General features: G+C 37.3%; 1 long non-coding RNA gene across 1 annotated transcript; it reads left to right on the top strand.

Annotated features, from left to right (window-relative positions):
- Positions 1-4,002: 4,002 nt before the first annotated feature.
- LOC135203833 (uncharacterized) lies at positions 4,003-16,889 on the top strand. Its single transcript, XR_010312037.1, has 2 exons — positions 4,003-4,527; positions 16,508-16,889. It is a non-coding gene; the product is annotated as an uncharacterized LOC135203833 (long non-coding RNA).
- The last annotated feature ends 1,981 nt before the right edge of the window (positions 16,890-18,870 follow it).

Here is an 18,870-nt window from a genome sequence, read left to right on the forward strand (position 1 = left end):
AGGTGAAGTGCCATTCCAGCGATTGCCCGAAAGGAAAGGCTTTCTTTTTTCAGGAAGGCTATGGTGCAATCGCTAGAAGTTTCCGACGAAGACCCGGAGAGAGAGTTCAGGCCAATGAGCTGTCGATCACATCGCAGAAAGGGCTTCTGGTAGCGCCATTCACCCCCGCGTTTACATCGTAGTGAAGCACAGGGTCTTCTTTCAGACAGACACCAAATGGCACCTAGGCTGCCTCGCAGAACCATTAGCCACAACAGATTTCGCCAAATGAACCAAAATGAAAGTCTGATGACCTCGTGTAGTGTTGGTGCCAATTTTATTTTTATTGTTACTGTTGCTGTTGGCATTGCTTAATTACCGTTAACATCAGTTTTTTCTACAAACATGGTCATTCTTATTATTCTGAAAGCAATGCACATTTATGATGAACACTATATGATCATTCCAAATCAAAATTAGATTAAAGGTAAAATTAACTGCAAACAAAGTTGATTAGCATCACAAGGAAAACGCATGTTAGTGATAATTTATGCACAGTAACTAGAGACCCCTTTTTAAGTATCCCTGCTCGAAAATATATGAAATCGAATTAGCAACAAAAAAAAGCGACCTGGGGACGAATATACCCACGCTCATACGCGTGTATGTATTGAGAAGCCTTTGCATTTTTTCGTCATTCTAAAATATGTTAAAAAAAAATCCACATTTACATTTTAACGTTACACTGATGAGGAACACCGTTCAGGTATTCGAAAGTCTTTGTTTTTTTACATAGAAATATATTTTGATATATAATTGTGGATTTTTTAACAATTTGTTTTTTACGAGACTGAATTTCTTAACAAGCAAATATATTTCCTCGGGTTACCTAACGCTGTGCTTTAAGTGTATATATATATATATATATATATATATATATATATATATATATATATATATATATATATATATATATAAACTACTCGTTTAAATGAAACTGGGAAATATCAGGAAAAAGTTATATTTCCCGAATAGCTCTGTATCTTTTGAGGCAGCAATGCTCTTGGTACTGTAATATATGATGGCTTTACGTACATCAGAAGAAGCTTTTAGATACCAAGCAATTATGGAATATGGGGCACATAAGATTCCAGCTAAAGGTTGGGATATGAATGCGAGACTTTGAAAATCAAGATGTAATAAGCTCTAGTCAATTTCACTCAGTTCCCATGACGTTTGGGATGGATGTTATCAGTGTTCTTAATTAAAACTGCTTGAAACCTCTGAAACTTTTAAATAGCCTTTTAACATAAACATTCCTCCCTTGTTGTGATATTTCCTGGTTTATAAGGGGGGCTGGTACTACTCTACAACCACAGTAAACACATCTTCCTCAAAAATAAATGACAATTTTTATCTGTATATCCCAATGATTGATGGTGTTCAGCTTTTCTCTGTGAAGGGTTTTAGTTCTGTTAAACCCACGAAAGATGTATTGTATTTCCTGCACTATGATTTTTCCCTTGAACATCAGTGATGGTGGCCCAGTGCTATTTGTGTACTCGATTCAAAAGGTTTGCGTCCCCCCTGGAGTTTCAGTAATTTTGTTGATGTCATCCAGCACCTATATTAAAGTCCTAAAAAACTTTAGTAAGTGGAAAACCTGACACCTTTTTTTTTTCATTAGTATATATTTCGGGAGTGTGGAAATGGTGAATGCATTCCTCATCTGTATTTACCAAGTAGCATGTAAGACTAGTAATAGCATGCCATTTGACTGTTCGGGCAAATGTAATACGATCAGTGGTAAAGGATACAAAAGGTAATTTCATATTCTAAGAAAATGATGATGTAGGCAATAGAGAACAGTTGAAGAATTAGGACAACAAGAGAAGAAAAATCTCCGTTTTCATGAACAAATAAGTATTTTCTGGAAGCTGAGCTTGTGAAAACTGTACTCTGATGCGGTTTACAAGCACTACATGAAATTATATATGTAAATGTTGTAAAAGATTGTCTTATTTTCCTTTTTACGTTTCATTTACGATATATATATATATATATATATATATATATATATATATATATATATATATATATATATATATATATTCAGAGAAGCACATATACCACTTCACAACATAAAACTTTTAAGCCTTGACGTAGACTCCCTATTCACAAAAGTACCAGTACAGGACGTTCTTCCAGTTTTTAAGGGAAAAATTATCCCCCTATTCAGATCATTTCCCCTTTGGCGCTTGACATAATAAAGTTAGTTGAATTATGTGCATCTAATAACGTATTTTCATTCGGGAATCATTCTACAAGCAAAAATTCGGGTGTAGTATGGGTAGTCCTTTAAGTCCTATTTTAGCCAATCTGTACATGGAATACTTTGAAACTACAGTAATAAATGCAATAAAACCCAAAACATGCTGTGGATGAGATACGTGGATACATACTAACATTTTTGGGATAATAAGTGGGGTAAATTTTAATGAATTCCTCTCAAAATTAAACGCATTAGTGCCGCAGCATCAAATTTAAAGTTTGAATGGGAAACAGACAACAAAATTCCTTTTCTTGATGTTTTAATAATCAGAGACACGACAGAATACAAATTTTACCATATACAGAAAACCAACGTTCTCACTTTCATATATTCACTACTTTAGCTATCATGACATTACTATCAAGATAGGTGTAGCTAGCAACCTATTCTTAAGAGCCTTACGAATTTGTTCCCCAGATTTCCTGGAAAAAGAATTTGAACTAATTCGCAAGCAACTTTCATCTTTAAAGTATCCTGACCATATATTGAGAAAGCAATTCAAAAAGCAAACGTAACTTTACTACCACCCCCTAAAGACAAGACCAGAGACACACCCAACAATAAAATAAAAAATTCCCCACCTGGAGACGATTAAGAGAGTAACTCACACCCTTGGGAAATCCAACCCTTTTTTTTTGCATTTACCTACCCACCCAAATACCTTAGCCAAATCCCTGATTAACGTCCAACAAAAGACATCTCCCAAAGACTCTGGGGTATATGAGATCCCATGCCAGGACTGTGACCAATCTTACATCGCATTTACAGGTAAATCACTTCCCAGAGATTAATACAACACAAAAGGTCAGTTAAGTATGGACAACAGAACTCGGCTATTTTCAACCATATAAATGAACATAACCATAGAATAAACTGGAATATGTCACTGTAATTTATAGCAGCAACTGCCGGTACAAGAGTCAAATGATGGAATCGGCCTTAATAAAAGAGAAGCAGGTAATGAACATCTCAAAAGGGGCTTGGATATCAGATATCGTCGACGCAGTGTTCATTCAACCAACGCTTAAGAAGATTAAAGGAAGATTATCAGCGGGGTGACCTAATTGGCTTACTTGTGGACGAATCTCTTGGTATAAATACCACCTTTTCTGTAAACTTTTCTCATTCATATACCTGAAGAGAGAGACAGCAGTCTCTGAAATATAGTACTTTTCTCTCTACATTTTGGTGTTTTTATGGGCTCCTTTTATTAGATATATATATATATATATATATATATATATAATAAATAAATATATATATATATAATATATATATATATATATATATATATATATATCACTGAAAATCTAGAGACCTTCTTTGGAAAGAACTAAGAATATACAGTTTTCTATTTGGACAAAACATTTGTACATTTCAAAATATATAATTTAGTTTTTTTAAAGTACATTTAGTACAAAAGACATGTTTTGTTTACCTGTTGTATATATTTTCTTCACTAGCACATTTTGCCCGGATTCGGGTACATTATTGCGACATAAAAGGTAGCTTGAAGTTCGCGTACATGCCAATTCAGTAACAGATCAAATTGGGAGGAATGTTTTCTTCATTTTCTTCCCCGAAAACACACAAAGAGCAAAATGATGATCCACAACCGACGTAATGAAATGGAACCTTACTTTTAGTGGCCGAAAAGTTTTGCACGATAGTTGCTGTATAACAAATTTAGTCTAGATTCTGGACTGTACCACATAGTTGCTCATTCTGGTATTACTCTTTACCACCACCCACTGCCAGGGTGACGTATTCATTCATTTATTTTATGTATTCAGTCATTATTATTATTATAGTTTCTTTTTATGACCACAAACAATTCACATAGGCGATTTCGATTCATAGTCAGAATGTCCCCTGAAAAGCTGCCCTGGTCTCACCAGGCAATTTCTCATTGAAATGCATTCCAACCAATCGAAGGATGTCTTTCGAAGCCTTTCGGCCAAAGCACAGGAACTTCAACCAATGAGAAAAAGTGTTAGGAAAGCTCTCCACGTTGAGCATGGTGGTAGACACTGATTGGCCAAGTGAAAATTTTCGGAGTCTTTCCTTTTGAGTCTTTGACAGTTCTTAGACAGCAGCAGAGTAAACAGGAGGACGGTATTACTGCTAAAACATTTTAGTTTTCGCACCAGTGCGATTGCGAGTTAATTGGACGGTATCACAGCTAAAACAGTTTGATTTTTCGCACCAGTACGATGGTAAGTATGCGTTTTTTTTCTTGGTTTTGATTGATACTGAATTACATTGATTTTTTTTTTCTGGCTAATGCTCCACTAGTTTAGCCATCGGTAGCTGTTAACGTAATACTCCCAGTGAAACCCCAATGACAGTGTTTTAACTGAGGGATCTCGAGAGTAATTTAGCAGGTCAGGTTTAAGTGTCAAGGACAAAACTTTGATGATAAGACCCCATGAGAAGAGTAACTTTTCTATCAGGACAGGAAATCGTATATGTATGAGATAAAGGGAATTATTTGTATCAATTATGCCTGTAAAATGTTCAGCATTTTAGCATGTTTACCAAGTAATTGTACTTCAGTTTTGTAACTTCATTTTACCAATGTTGCCATGCTGATCGACTGGTGGGACTTTCACAAATTTTCTCCCTTTCTTTTATAAACCCAAACTCGGTGTAAATTTCTTCTCTTTTTACATGTAATTATTTGGAATTTTAGTATATACAGATATATAGGTATGTGAAATGAGTATGTGCATACAGTAACTGGGTATGGGTATATGTATACATATACATAGTAAATTCAAGAATGTTGAGCTATAAAAAATATGGATAATTTCACTGATTCTGTACATAAATTACATATATTGTATATGTATTTAAAGACCTTTAAAGTGTATTTTTTAAATAAGAGAAAAAACTCAGTGTAAATATAACTGGGAGCATTAAAATGCCACGGCAGTCTTGGCGTGGGTGTCAAATAGCGCTACAGGTGTTATGATGGGCAAGTGTTACGGACTCGCATATTTCGCGTGTCGATGACAAGGGAATTTTTAGAATAATGAACAGAAATTTTGGTGTACTGTAGACAAGCGTGTGGTTCCATTCCTTTTTGTTTCAGAGTACTATTATTTAAAAAGGGATTAATAGCTACAATGTCCCATATGGTTCGTTCGTCAAAATAATCGAAGATTCCCAAGTTGAGGTGTATAACTGTCGTCCGGACTACTTGTGCTAAGGTTGTCCGAAGACGTTAAAAATATTCCATATGTGGCAAACTGGTGGCGACTTTTTCTTGGTGTTAATTTAATAAGATTGGGGAAAGGCGGTTGTGGGGGTTGGGGTGGGGGGGGGGGGGGGGGGGGGGGGGGGGGGGGGGGGGGGGGGGCGGGGGGGGGGGGGGGGGGGGGGGGGGGGGGGGGGGGGGGGGGGGGGGGGGTGTGTTCTGGCCATGGTTACGTGTCATGCATAGCGCTACGCGGTTATGTCTGCTAAAAACTGGCGTCACAACATCTAGGTTATTGACACCGGCTACGCGGTTAGAAAGGTAGTTTAAATACTTAATGGATGACCCCAGTTGGATGTAGGTAATATTCAAATCAGACTTTACCTACGATGTTAGGCAGTACCCTGGATTATTCGGTGTTCATACACCTTAGCCGATGGATATTATGATTGACTGATTGATTTATGGTTACTAAACTGGCGTGATAACACTAGGTTATTGACGCCATTGATGTTATGATATTCTGGTGCTATGCACGTACAGTTAAGTAATAAATCTAACCCATTTAAATTGTTTTTCTTATTCACGTGAAAATTAACGAAAATTAGTAGATTAAAACAAAATTAGGTTGCCAGCTCTCCCTGCATAGAGCTACTGATTTTCAGAGAGAGAGAGAGAGGGAGAGAAGAGAGGAGGAGAGAGAAGAGAGGGAGAGAGGAGAGAGAGAGAGATAGAGAGAGAGAGGGAAGAGAGAGAAGAGGAGAGAGAGAGAGAGAGAGAGAGAGAGAGAGAGAGAGAGAGAAGGGAAACTTATGAGAGCATCAAAAGAGTATTTGTTATTAATACGATTCGAAGAACCAGGTCCTTTCATTACGTGGTCAAACCATCAAAGCGGCAATATTGCCACAGGCGATGATAAAAGCTCAACCCAATGAATTAAATCGTTTTGTTGAAACTTAAGACAAACCATAGCTGTGGGGCAGGTATTATTTTACTTTATACAATGACTGCATTTTGGACTTGAAAATACAATTTTCAGCGTTTTAATTTGTGCCTATTAAGATCAATTACATATTCCAGATCCTAATCAAAGTTTAGCAAGTAGAACGTCTTTTTCCTAATGTTCATAATGTTGGGAGAAAGGATCTACATATCTTGGACAAACATTGGACCATAAAAACAAAAGTCTTTTAAACATTCTAAGATCGCTAGGGTGGGGCCACGAGAAGCATACAGCGCTGCCAGATCTATTTATTCTTTTGAATTTCGCTCTCGAGGTTAATCCCTTGTTTATGGCTTTGAGATTGTTCATGTGAAAGTAAAATTTTGTAGTAGGGTGACTATGGGAATCCATAGCCATTTGGCAATAAATCTGACAGCAGATTTGTCAAGGAAATTTCCCTCCACAAATGGATGAGGCACTACGATCTTTATTTATACAAATGATAGTTTTGGAACTGGCCCACGATCAATGGCCTTGGACGCTTGCTTATGACCGTACTATAAATACTTTACAATGGCAAATACTTTACAATGGCTAATCTGCAGTATACAGTATTTCGATAGTTAGTCCAATGTTTATACGAGATACTCGTATGTAGATCCTTTCTCCCATCATTATGAAACTACACTACGAAAAAGTGCTCTATTTGCTAAACTTTAATTTGGCTCTGGCAAAATATAACTCGTCTTAGTAAACGTAAAAAACAACTATAATAATCTATCGAAAATGCTGCACGAAAATGCTTTCCAACTGATGGCAACCGCTTTTAATGATGGCCAAAAGTTTTAAAGGAGCCCGGATCTCGGTGACCACCAAAGTAACCTTCCTTTCTAAGATCGAAAAGTTTTGTCCTTATTTGCAGCAAATTGACTGTGCACCAGATCAGGGGTATGCCACCAGTTTGTCCGTAGGTTTGACTTTTTCACCGTTCTTACTGTTATATCATCTTTTCTACTATGATGTGTTTATTCATCCAAGTCCCGTTCGTTCATTTATTGTTATAGAATATTCCTGTATTCCGAAGCTGACAGTGATCCCCAGAACTTGACTTCATAAGACATCAGTTATTTGTTCGCCGTTGAAGGCCTTTCATACATTGAGAACTAAGCTTAGAAATATGTTTTCGGCCAATTGGTTATGTCTGTCAAAGCTCTCCCGCACAAGAGCTTCAGCCAATGAGAGAAGCCGACAGAAAAGCCTTTCAAGTTTTGGCATTGGATCTGAGTTTGTGATTGTCAGAGCCTAGTTCCGGATTAGATTTCAAACACTCAATTTTTTTTTAAGATTAATAAATATACCAAGTATCTTCAGTAAGAATCCTAGTGGCAAATATACCGTAATGGTTTTCTTTCAGGACTGGAGTATGTAGCAGGTAAATTTAAGGAACTTTTTAATACAACTAAATTAAAGAGTCCATGAACAGGATTAAATCCCATGCATAATGTGATGTAAGAGGGTGGCTGAGTTTGGAGAAATTCTTTTCTTGGCCCATTTTTTAGTGTTAATGTCTTCTAGGTCACAGAAATCTTGTTTATCATGTCGTAGACATAAGGTATTTTGTCAGTGAAGGCGGATCGTTGTTAGGGCTCGGCACTTGCCAGCTCGTTATGAGCCTTGTATAATATTTTGTTTTTGCCTTCATACATATTCTCGTAAAATTCATTAAATAGGATTATTCCGATTTAAATATTCTCGCAAACTTTATTAAATAGGAGTATTCTGATTTAAAGCTTTGTCTTCGTTCATTTAAATATTCTCGCAAACCTCATTAAATAGGAGTATATGGATTTAAAGCTTTACCTTCGTCCATTTAAATATTCTCGCAAACTTCATTAAATAGGAGTATTCTGATTTAAAGCTTTGTCTTCGTCCATTTAAATATTCTCGCAAACTTTATTAAATAGGAGTATTCTGATTTAAAGCTTTACGTCTTCGCCCATTAAAGTGCAGCTTAAGTGCTCGTGGCTCTGTCATGGCCTCCGATTAGTTAGCACACGAGTTGACCATTTGAGTGATAGCCTTCGGTTCGTAAGTGATTTACCCAGGTTTGCAAATCTATTTCTCTCTCTCTCTCTCTCTCTCTCTCTCTCTCTCTCCCCCCCTTCATCTCCTCCTACTTCTCCTCTCCTCTCTCTCTCTCTATTCGTGACGTGTTGTGAGTCCCTCAATGCACTTTTGCGCTGTATTAATTAGTGGGGCACCAATTTCATAAGCTTTCTTATCGACCGTTCAATAGAGGAAGCCTTGGTAATGACAAATCTTAATTATTTTATCATTGTCTGGAATCGGTGCTGTTTTGGGTTTTAAACCATGTAGAGTCACACTCGCGTGCTTACACTAAAAGAGAAATTACGTAATTGCTTACAAGGCTTTATTTTAGTAAATTCATTGATATGATTTATAAAAAAAAAGTCAAAAGTAGTAGGTGATAAATGTTAGAATTTCATTAAAATTTTCAGTTATCCGTTTCGTTATGGTTCTGTAAGGGTGTAGTGTCGTCAGTGCACCCAAGGCACCTCAGGCATTACTGAAGGTTCTTTGCAGAGACCCTTCAGCCCCTAGCTGTAACCTTTTTCATTCCTTTTACTGTATCTCTTTTCATATTACCTTTCTTCCGTCTTCCTTTCCACCATCAAACAATTATTTCATAGCGCAACTGCGAGGTTTTCCTCTCTGTTACAACTTCCATACTTACCTACTCTCAATTTCTTTTCCAGGGATGAGTGACATCATGGGTCCCAGTGCTGGGCCTTGGCCTAAACTCTATCATCCATTCCATTCCTTCTCGTTATGGATGTCGGGCTCTAGTAGAATCAAGACTTTGGGTACAATCTGTTACGAACAAATACGTGAAAGAAAATGGTCACTTATCACAAATCGTAGACATACTACCACAGTTGAGGTAGATGTATCTAATTTGTTACGTGTTAGTTTGATGTGAAATAAGTCATGACATACTAGTCATTATATACATATATATATATATATATATATATATATATATATTATATATATATATTATATATATATGAGATATATATATATACTATATATATATCATATGATATATATATCTAATAATATTATATTTATATATATAGTATATATATATATATAATATTATATATATATACTATATATATATATATATATAAATGTTTCAGATATACCATAATTTTTGCTCCCCTGCAATCGAGTTCAACAATTGCATATAACAGCAACCTACCGGATAGAGATTTTCTTGGAATTAGCGTTTGCAACAAATATAATCCGTATTTTTATCTAAACTGGTTTATGCATTAAAGTTGTGCTCTCTCTCTCTCTCTCTCTTTCTAATGAAAAGAAAGCTGGCATAAAAGCGTCATGCACCAGACCGCACAGATTTATTTCAAGTGATGGCACCTTATTTTAATACGATGCGGTGTTCGATTGGAGACCTCAAACTCCTACACTATAGGCTTCTCTTAAAGACTTACTCCACCGAAGACGCTGTATAAGACCGGCTAATTTATTTGAAGTAATCATACTTTGGCAAAGACATTCAAAGAAGAATGCAGAATACTCGGCCCTAATTCTCAAATCCATTCTATCAAAATACTTAGAAAGCAGTGTTAGCATTTTCCTAGAAAGACTCGGTATTTTCATTTAATTTCTACTAATAACAAGTTCGCGCTGGATTATGTGATCTTGGGTCTGCAAATTTTAATGCACTAGATCCGACATTTTTAGTGGAATTTGGATCGGGTAACTTTTTTTTCTTTTATTTAAAAATAAATTTTAAAGTTCATTTTACAATTTAATACATATAGTACAATATGTGTAATTTATATAAAAAATTAACAAATATGATGTCATATTTTTTTTATTGATCAACATATATTGACTACATCGTTGGCTGCGTTACGCGTAGCACGTCCCGAGGAAAAAATTATATATAATTATTCATTTCAAGTTTCCACGAAAGTTTGGAAATTTTCTTATTTTTCATCAGTGTCCTTCTTGCAGCCCAGCAATAGTCAGATGGATTCTAGAAGACTAAGCATTGAAAATGATGAAATTCGTTTGACAGTAATGACCAATTTCATAGTTCAACGCCTCGTTACCCGTGACGTAACAGGTACTACAGGAAGTGACACCCGTCGGTGACTCCTGAACCGTTTCTCGGTCAGTCGGGCAGCAGGTGCCTGGTAACCTTCAGTTTTTCCCGGGATGAGTAAGACGGGTATTAGCAAAGGTGTGTATTACCCGTTATATTTGATTTTCTATTGCCAGTGTTAAGCATTCAAACACTGAAATGTTGCTTTGGTGTCCACAGCTATCCCTTGCAATTGCTGTAATCAACTAATCAAATATGCCGGGTATATTTTATAGAGATCGAAAGTTCACATGGGTATTCGTGTCAGGTAGCGACAGATATTGGTTAACGTAACTTTTCATCTCGTAGGTGGTTGGTGTTCATTAAACCGAAGCAAGTTTGACACGATTGATGAAAGATAGGTGCGACTTACAGCTCGTTATCCGCTCTTCTATTGAATTTGATGGAAATTTATACAAAATATAAGTAATCACCGTTTCTCTCTTTTTTTTTTTTATAGAAAGTAAGTGTTGTTAGACAATTAGACGATGAAGGGGCGATTAATAGTGTCTTGTAACAGTTTTTAATATAAATAAATTTGAGTTCTCGTGAAGAATTGTGCTTGGTTCATCTCATGAAGTGTATCAGAAGAGTTGTGTATTTATATTTTATAATAACGAAAGGGTCTTGAATCGCGTCGTAGTGACAGATTGCTTGAGCACTTAAGTGCATTGGTTGCATTGGTGCTGGAATTTGAGTTAAGTATACTTATATTTTTTATTTAATGGGGAAAATATATTTGTCTTATGCTTTTGGAACGGGGGGATAGACGACATTGTATAAATTCACTTGGAAATGTGCTTCTCATTGCCTTTCTGACTTGACTCGGGGAACATAAGAAAAATAAATTTAATTTTGCCAACATGAGGTGAACAGACTGTGGCATACCCAAGTAAAAGGAGTTCCCGCTTACCTAGAATTGACTGTAAACTATAAGCTCTGTTCATTATGCTGCTGGGTTTACTTTTTGCTGAGAACTGGCTTTTGTAAATAGGACGAGCTGGCAGATTAAACTGTTCAGGTGATAAGGCCGTGTCATTGATCGGACTTGGAACTTGCTTTTTGTTCAAGTGTTTTCCACCGCAAAAATAGAACTAATATTTTTTGTATCTCATCGCCTTCAGTTACGTAGAATCCCAAAATTTTATATAATGCTATCTATTTAGTATAAGGCTTTTTACAGCCAGACAAGGAATGGAATCTAAAGTGTTTTTTAACTGAGACACTGTATAGCTTCAGTATTCGTAGCTAGTAGATGAATGAAAGTGTTAACTATTTTTAATGGGTCTGTGCTATTGGGAAGGATTGTAAACTTCTTGGTGGCAGAGAGGACAGTTAACTATCTGAAAAAAATTAAGTCATTGAATGAAAATAAATACTGGGAAATCTAACCAGTCAACACCCGCTTGGACAGTGATAAGAATCTTATCTTGACTTTTTTTTTTCTTACGAACTCGACGTTCGTTGAATTACGCTATGACCTCGTCATTCGCTGTAGTGTGAATATTTGGATTCAAATACACTTTCAGTTTCTGGTGATAGAAGTTCACTCTCGACGTGGTTCGGAAGTCACGTAAAGCCGTTGGTCCCGTTGCTGAATAACCACTGGTTCCATGCAACGTAAAAACACCATACGAACAAACAATACACTTTTAGAAACATAAATAAAATCTTGAATCTATAGATTCAAATAGACTTTCAGAAACATAAATATAATGTTGAATCCATTTTCAATGTAGCTTTAGCTGCTCTGTAGTTGCGGGTATACTGTAAAGTAAAACTTATTCACCACGTAGGCGAGGTATAAAACTCCGGAAAAGCTTCAGTTGTAATTTTAAGCTCCTGAGACTCGTCCAAATAAATGTTCCTGAAAAGGAATTTATGAATTAGATTGATTTATTGGTAGTAATTAACTCTTGACTTGGGTAGATACCTGTGATACATAAACTAAGTACTATAACACTTATAAAAGATACAGGCTGTAAAAGTAGTTGTTGCCCTTTTTATTATCTTGAAGTATTTTTTGATAATGTATCCAGTTTGCATTTTGATTTAATAGTCTTCCTCATAAGTTTAATTTCATATTTTTTTTTTATTTGTGTGCTTGGGCAGAAAGGGTGATGACCAGCCAGGCCTCTTGACAGACTTCTCTAGGTATTTAATTGCGTATGCGAACTTAAATCTTACCATTCGTACAAAGTACGAAGTTTCTGAACTCGAAGGACGTTTCTAAGGGATGAGGATTCACGTTGATACCTTGAATACACTGAAAATTGAATTTGCATTCTGCGTTGCCAATCCTTTTTGATAAAACTGTATAGGCTACACGATCAGAGTTAATTTCTGTTCGGTTGAAGATTGTCACATTCACTGAAGTTTATATAAGATGTTCTAGGTTTGATGCAACCAGATCGCAGGTCCACACGAGGTCTCTTATTCCATTTAATACTCTACTCCATTTACTATTCTACCATATTGATCACCGGCTATTTGTATTGTTTGTGGATGTGTTATAAACCCAACAATAGAAACCAAAACCAAAATACAAATTGTCGTTTTTGAAAAATAGGAATCAAAAAGGATGTATATCAAATGTAGATATACAAGCAATATTTCCAAGTATGTAACTGAAGAATTTTTAAACTATAAGTTTTTTTATTTTGATTTATATTTTTTTAGCAAAATGTTATCTAAGTTTATATTTATATTTTTGTATTAAGAGAATAATTCAAACAATTTAAATTATTGAAATGTGATTGTAATTTTATATTAAAAGATAAAAAAGACATATCCTGGCTTCGTAGGACTTTGAAGATGTAAGGCAGATAAATGAGATGAAATCGACACTTTATATGCCAAGGTTTGCGTATAAAACGATTAGTAAATATTTCCAATGTTAAAAGTTTAGGAAGATCGTAGTGGATTGGAGCCACCGTCAATAAAGAGTGGTGTTGGTGGAGTTGGTCCGAGTAGCTCGCCTACGATGAGCAGTTAAGTTTAACGGAGCCATAGTAGTAGTATATAGCAGTTAGGCCAGGAGTACATGAGACACCCTGGGAAACCACAGAGTGGCGTCGGTGTGTGGCGGGGATGTGGCTTCCCATAGATTTCCATTGTGTATAGGCTATATGTCGGGCACACAAGCGTCCGCCCCGTTTGGGGATAGTACCATCAGTGTACCCTCATGTGGTACACTGTAGGCATTACTTAAGGTTCTTTGCAGCGTGCCTTCGGCCCCTAGCTGCCACCCCTTTCCATTACCTTTGCTGTATATCTCCTTTCATATTCTCTTCCATATTACTTTGCACCTCTCCTAACAATTGATTTAGTGCAACTGCGAGGCTTTCCTCCTCCTACACCTTTCAAACCTTTTACTCAAAATTTCCGTTTCAGCGCTGAAGGACCTCATAGGTCCTAGTGCTTGGCCTTTTTCCTAAGCACTATATTCAATTCAGTTCACAATCACTGTTATTGCTTTCACGTTGGTATGGAAATAATGGGGTCTCGAAACGGGATATGCAGTTTGATTTGCTAGGTTTTTCGACGAATGTCGTACTGCACGTTGGTGTTATTGAAAATAGTATATTTGGCTTCGCATTGTGAACCATCCGAAAAGGAACTTTTGGTTCCCGGTTTTCCGTTTTATTTTTTTTATACGAGGAAAATCCAGTATTGCCATTAAGGTGATTTCCAGGTTTTTAAAAATGTGGCAGTTTTAACTGCAACTACTGTTAGTTTTTATAACCAAATGATTTAGTATATTTGTTGTTTATATTTTACATATTTAAATTATTAAATCTTTGTTGTTACTGATGAATTTATATGTTTTAAAGTCAGTGGTATAATGTTGTCTTGAAAAATGTTGGGTTCGCTAATCTTGACATGGTCCGTAATTTCAACTTATTAAACCAGTATCAGTGTCGTATTGGTTCATGATGCATCAGAAATTTATATCGATAAAACTATTACAAATTATACTGTTCATAGACGCTGATGCATTTCTGTATGTTAACAGGTAGTTTGACTTTTAACCTTTTAGTAGTGGAGGTGTACAAGATATCATAGCAGGCATTTTTAATATAAGTCTTACCGTGGCTGTTTTCTGAGGTACATTGGTGCTCCAGTGCGAGTAATTATTGCAAAACATACTAAGAGGGCAAGTTCATTGTAATTTCAACGTAAGAGTGAAAACCTGTATTTCGAGTAAGGTTAATCTGATAAAGGTGAATTAGAGTGAAGCATAATATCTCATTTTGGATGGTTGGATAGCAAACCTTAGCAAAAGTAAACTGTGTTTATTCAGTTGTTAGCGGTAACTACTGGGTCATAAAAGAGCCTCAGTAGCGTGGTCGGTATGGTGTTGGCGTGCCACCTCGGTAACCGCGAGTTCGATTCTCGGGCATTCCATTGAGGAGTGAGAGATGTGTATTTCTAGTGATAGAAGTTCACTCTCGACGTGGTTCGGAAGTCATGTAAAGCCGTTGGTCCCGTTGCTGAATAACCACTGGTTCCATGCAACGCTAAAACACCATACAAAGAAACAAACAAAATACGGGGTCATAAACGGTCTTGAGAGAATAATCGTGTAAAAAGAGACAAACCATAACCGTCGTATTATTCATTTGCTTGATAGACAAATGTTCCATTTGGCCAGCGATTGGATGAATTTCTATACTGGAAAGGTAGTCAAAAGAAGTTTCTATAACTGAAGGTAGTCAGAAGTTTCTATACTGAAAGGTAGTCAGAAGTTTCTATACTGAAAGGTAGTCAGAAGTTTCTATACTGAAAGGTATTCAGAAGTTTGTTCTGAAAGGTAGTCAGAAGTTTCTATTCTGAAAGGTATTCAGAAGTTTCTGTTCTGAAAGGTTTGTGTACAGAAAGGTAATCAAAAGTTCCTAATCTGTGTCAGTATTGTTTGAGCTAAATAATGTGATCTTTTTAGTTTTTACTTTTGTATTCTAAGAGAAATGTTTTCAGTAGGGCCGGGTTAAGCGCACACTTCACTGTTGTAGTTATGATCGTTTGCTCTCGATGTTACTCTTATCGTGCGTCCACACTGTCGAACAATGCTCGTCGGACAATCACTGTTACCATATATAGGCGAAGCAGGATGACGTCATAAGCGTTGAAACGATGGAAGTAGATCTGGCAACAAACAGTGGTGTCAGATGAGGTTGAATATCACTGTTTTTACTCTGCTCAAGGCATAAACCGGCTGGCAATTGTTAATTGGTAACAATGTTTGTCCGTCGGACATTATTCGACCGTGTGGACGCACCTTTAATTGTAGGTGATAGTCCAACGAGAATTGCCCGAAAATACCTCTGAGACCACACTTCCCATTAACCCTAAGTTTGCTAGGCATAATCACCTTGTACGCTACGCTCTAGGATGCGATGAACTGTTAAATTGTTTTACTTAGTAAAAAATGAAAAGTAAAAAATCGAATAAATTTGACAAGTGCTGCAGAATGGCTTGACGAGTGCTGTACAATTGTGGGAATACATAAAAAAAAAAACTTTACGAGTGCTGTATAATTGTGGGAATACTTATAAAAAAAAACTTGGAGATAAGACTAGTTCTAGCCCTGTAGGTAAAGGCTTTAGAAACCCTTCAATTCCTGTTTTATCAGTTTGATAGCCTTGTTTTCGCAGATTTACTTGGGCTATAAAAAACTGATTTAGATAGGCCTATAGTATTAGATTGTTATGTAACATTATGAGTAGTTGTGGTTCAAGTTTACGGCTAAGAGATATGTATGTAGACAAGTTGTCTTAGTTTCATTTTAGAGTAGTTTTAGGCCATATCATATACTCAAGTGAGATTGCTTTTACATGTAGAAAATGTTTTTATTTGCAGGTTCACTACTGGGGTCACTGTACAGCTGTGAGAATTACAAGATGGAAAAACAAGAAGAGGAAAAGGGACAAATACTTCTAATAAAATCCTCAAAGATTGATATTAAATGTGCTAGGTGACGTCGATGACAAAGAAAATTTGAAAGTATCTTAATGAAAAGAACTTAAAGATCAGATATAAATAAACTTTAACTTTGATAAAAGATCATACAATTCGGCGCTACGTATATCAAAGAAAAAAAAGAGGAAATAATCAAATCGGAGATAAATGGCAATGGAAATCAAGAAGTACAAATAACCATGAGAGCCTCATACAGGAAGACGTTCAAAGCAAATATGTAAATGGCCTATGGAAAACAAAATGCACGTTAATTCATCAAGAAGTGCTCCCGTGGCGGTCAATCGACAGCATCCGAAATAAAAGGAATACTGCCGCATATAGAAAAAGGATGGCCGGTCACCTTCAAATAATAACTGAAGAAGCAGGAGGAAATGCAGCCGACGAAAGTACGACCATCTACGAGGATATAAGTTACCAACAATAAAGAATTTAGAAATCAAGCTGACAAAGTTAACGGACAAAGACATCCAGGCAATCTAGTAATACTACCACAATCGTCAAGAAACTGATAATAGCATTCAGGAATCAGGAGCAATAAGGAGGAGTTCTAGACCAACGATGACTACCAACAGGACTAACCATAGGGATAGGAAGAAGTCAGCAAAGGAAGAGGATGAAACTTTGAGAGAGCAACCGAGGGAACCAGATGACGACTACTTTACCGGACTAAACTTCAACAGAGGAACCTCACCAACACCCGAGGATGGGATGAACGACTAGTACTTCAACAAGTGGGGGTAGGCAAGCACCAGGACATCCAAGTAGCAACCCATCTTCACCGTCCATCAACTCATTAGATTTCAGCAGGACTAGCAGCGAGGAGACTATGAATACAAACCACCAAATAGACTGCAAGAAGTAGAGCCTCTTCGGGGAAAGGAGAGCAAGAGCTGTCCACATCATCGAAAGACATGGGAACCACCACGAGGCACCCCGGAGAGTACTGAGATAACGTCAATATGCAGTTGTACAAAGGGGATGGACCAAGAACTGCTGAAGGGTGGTGCAAAACGCCTTGATGGACAGAGACCCCTTAGCCAGGACATGCTATCCACCAGGTACTGCTGAGTTTTGTGTGTCCCTTTTTGAAACTTCCAGCCTGCCTATCAACCCATACCGTGAACTAACTGTTAGGGATAGGACCTCCATCATAGAACCTGTGACAAACATCGAAGTGGAGTGGATGAAACATTGTACAAAGTTAAACTCGGCTCCTGGCCTAGATAGAATTCACCCCTCTGATCTAAGGAATGTCGAGACCCCACTTCTCATGGAATTTTACAACTTCATTTTGGCAAAAAGAACTGCCATGACCGACTGGGTGAGCGGCCGTACAAGTCTAATACCAATAGTGGATAATCCCTGTGGACCAGGGACTACAGGCTAATAACAGTCACATCCATCGTGACTCTGGGCCTTCATAAAATTTTGGCAAAATGCGTGGCGGAACTATTCCCTTCATCTGCAAGGCAGAAAGGTTTCAAGGCAGAAGAGGGAATAAGTGCGAACATAATGCGCATAAAGGATATCATAAAGGAGGCAAAGGAGAAGTCCAGTACTGTCTATTTGGCGTACATAGACTTCAAGAAGGCTTTCAACTCGGTAGGCCACCCTCAACTGATCGAAGCCTTGGGTGACGTCAGATTCAGCAGCGGCTCATTAGATTACTTGTCTAGTTTCTATGGAAAGATCTCTACTGAAATCCTTGGAAAAAAGGCAAGCATTAGGAGGGGGGTGATGCAAGGAGATCCATAGTCGCCACTCCTCTTCAATCTGGCCTTAGATAAGGCTCTGTCTATGCTCCCGACAGGAGTAGGGGTGCAGCTTGGTGGTGAGCTTGTCAAGTACCTTGCATTCGCAGATGAAATCTTCCTCGCCGCTGAGTCTAGGAAAGGACTGCAATTAGCTATTGAAGCGCTAATTAAGAGCGCAGGAGAAGTTGGTTTGTCACCTGGTATAAGTAAGTGTGCCACGATGGGACTAATAGGTGACAGGAGAAGACCAACATGGTACACCGACCACAGAGAATTTAGCTTTAACAACGCGAAAATCCCAGTGCTGAAGCCGGATGTTATGTACAAGTACCTGGGAATAGAAATCGGGGCCTGTATCAACACCAATGGTAAGAAAGCTGTCGGCCAAATCCGTAACCAGCTCGGACACCTACAGAAAGCCCCCTTTAAGCCGCAGCAGAAGTTTTGGGCCATCAAAAACATAGCCATACCCCGACTGAGACATCTGGT

This window comes from Macrobrachium nipponense, chromosome 44, assembly GCF_015104395.2.
Source record: "Macrobrachium nipponense isolate FS-2020 chromosome 44, ASM1510439v2, whole genome shotgun sequence".
In the NCBI taxonomy this organism is placed as follows: Eukaryota; Metazoa; Arthropoda; class Malacostraca; order Decapoda; family Palaemonidae; genus Macrobrachium; species Macrobrachium nipponense.